The sequence below is a fragment of the Balaenoptera physalus genome (genome assembly GCF_965194825.1).
Source record: "Balaenoptera physalus genome assembly, chromosome: 9".
NCBI classification, from domain to species: Eukaryota; Metazoa; Chordata; class Mammalia; order Artiodactyla; family Balaenopteridae; genus Balaenoptera; species Balaenoptera physalus.
The window spans coordinates 3,759,171-3,761,907 of NC_138888.1; the positions used below are offsets into that span (position 1 = coordinate 3,759,171).

Below are 2,737 nucleotides of genomic sequence, written 5' to 3' on the forward strand. Positions count from 1 at the left end.
TTTTATATATTTTTAAGATTGGAGAAAACAAGAGCACATTTGTTTTCCCGATGGAAATGTTCCATCAGGCGGAGGGAGGGAGGGAGAAGGAGAGAAGGGCAGGGGCAGAGGGGAAGACCCACAAGTGGGGTGCGGACCCCAAAAAGGCCAGCAGGCAAGGCAGCGCAAAACCCCGCGCTGTGGGCCTTTGATGGGCGAGACTTTCCTTCCACCACGTCAGGAGGGGGTGGGATGGGGGCGGACTTGCAGCCAGCCCTCCTTTCAGTGTGTGGACCTGGAAACGCCCGTCCTGACTCTTACTACTGCCCCGTCACCGTCTCCAATACAGCACCAGAGTTATTCTTCTCCAACGGAAACCTGTGCGCACCTGTCTACTGTGTAAACTCTTCCAACAACTCCTTGCCATCTTGGGGACCAAACTGAATTTTCCTCTTGACGCTGCACCCGTGCACCCGGCCGCTCTCAGCGTCCCTACGTTTCCGCATCTTCCCGCCTCGGGCTGGCGTGTAATTTCCGTCTACCCTCAAATTCCCTCTACGCGTCTCCGTTTCACGCCCCCAGAGCTGAGAGGCCACAGAGATGGTTAACAAGTCGGTTCAACTTTGCCCATTTCTGCTCAATGAATTCTAGTAACGGAAAATGTTTATTTTTGACCACTTGCCTTTCCAAGCCGTTGGCTGTTCTGACCCCCCCGAGGCTCTCCTCCCGCCCCCCGCACTTCAGCCTGGGGCCCTCCGACCACCCCCTCCTCTGCGCCGTTTCCTCTGGTCTCCGCAGCGCTCAGATCACCGCGTCTGACCCCTAGGTTGCCTGTCTCTTCTCCACTCTGCATCTTCAGGGAATAAATCGTGCATCTCTGCAGTCCTGGCAAAGTGACAAGAGCGGACGACATTCTTTTTCTTTCTGGACGCGGAGTAGGTTGGAGGACGCGCCGACACGAGCTGGGACGGCTGCCTCGCACCTGCGCTCCGTCGTGTTTTAAGATGTGCTCCAGCGCCACCTAGAGCTGAAACGCAAAATAGCACCATCCATCCCGGTAGAAATAACTGCGAGGTGAGCCCTTGTTGATTCCTACACAGACATCTGGCCTCCAGGAAGACCCCTGTGGTTCTGGCAGATCCGTTCGTGGAGCCCATAACGTAATACTTAAATACATTTCTGCTTCAGACACTTCGTTGAAATATTTAGCAATCGGAGAGCCGCAGGTGGGCTTTTAAGGCTCGCTTTTGATTTGACCAACGACTCCCTGAACTGTAGTGTGTTAAGGGGTAGGTTAATTTACTGTATGTGTGTCCATAAGACCTGACTTGGGAGAAACTTAGGTCTTGGGGACAAATGGATCATTTTCTTTCTGATCTAAACCAAGACTGTGCATGTCCACGAAGAATGAGCCCTGGCTGAACCTGGAGACCGCCCACCAGCCGGGGCTGACCCCCGCCCCCAGCTGTCTCTACCACGGCCTCGGAGCCCTGTCGCTTCAGCCTGCCTGTGGGGCGGAGGGGGGACACCTCTGCCACCTGACTGCCTGCCCCTACAGGGTGGAAAAGGTGCAGTGCTCTGTCTACAAAAACAATCCGCCATTTTACTAAACCACTAAGCACTGTTTCATCTCCAGTAGCTGGTAACACGGCAACCTGGATTGCCACACGTTTGCTCTTAATTTATAATTAACTGAAGGCGGGAACTTTCCTCTCCTGGGTCAATGCTTAGCTAGCCTCGTGTAATGTGGGCATTTCCTGCCAGCATTTCTCGTTATGGTTGGATGCCTAAATACTGTGAACGTTGGAGAGAGAAGATCAGTAAACACTTTCGTTATCTTTTTCCAGGTTAAATTCAAATACACCTGATTAGGGAGCCGTCTGAGCCTGCTAGGGTCACGACAACTTCATGGTTTCAGAAAGGCTCACATTTAAAGTGTCCGGCCAGCATCAGTGGAAAGAAAGGAAAAATACGACGTGCCCTGAATCTTTCACAGGCACTGACTTCATCCTCACAATTCTGGAAGGTCAGATTTGTCACCTTTGTCATCTGGAGCTGGTGAGTAGTGAGGGCTGCTCAGAGTGACCTCTCCTGAGAGCAGAGGAGCCAGCATTCCACTGCACTGAATTCTCTCTGCCTGGAAGAAATTTAAATCGAATACAGTTTTCAAAGATAAGAATTTTAGAGGGTTTTAGAGTTTCCTCCCTTGACATATGGGGTAGCCTGAGGAAAAAGCACCGACTTTGCAGCCAAACGTGAATTTACATGCTTTTGTTTCCTGCTAACTGATCTCCGGCAGGTTGCTTTACCTCACATGATCTCAATTCCCTACTAGGAACTTCGTGGATAATAACACTAAAATGACTAAATGATCATTTAGAGACTGGCACCTACTATGCACTAGAACTCCAGGTACAGTTGGATGGGTCGTGCACTGTACAATCTGTACATCTCCATAGAAGATGCCCAACGAAAGGCCACTTACCTTTGGCTTCCTGGGCTTTGGAAATGAATTAAAGAGTGTGAGGGCATTTTGATGTTTTTCACATCACAAAAGGGGTTTTATTTTAAAAAGGAAAACAGGCAAGCAAACCTAGTACTCCCTGTTCAAGAAGGCCAGAGGCATATGAGGAGGTCAGAGGAGAGATCCCTTGGCAGGGGGCTGTGTACCCTGGTTGCCCGGCAACAGAGGAGCCCTGGGGGAGGGACTTGGAATGTTTGTCTGTCTCCAGGGCAACTCCCAGCCTCAGCAGCTGCA

General features: G+C 51.1%; 1 long non-coding RNA gene across 2 annotated transcripts; it reads right to left on the bottom strand.

The window, feature by feature from the left end:
• Nucleotides 1-43: 43 nt before the first annotated feature.
• On the bottom strand, nt 44-2,551 carry LOC309667317. Of its 2 annotated transcripts, none has more exons than XR_014267698.1 (3): nt 2,465-2,551; nt 2,020-2,116; nt 44-1,006 (listed from the first exon to the last, which is right to left on the bottom strand). It is a non-coding gene; the product is annotated as an uncharacterized lncRNA (long non-coding RNA). The 2 variants fall into 2 exon arrangements; XR_014267699.1 differs by having other exon boundaries at nt 1,908-2,116.
• Between the last annotated feature and the right edge of the window lie 186 nt (nt 2,552-2,737).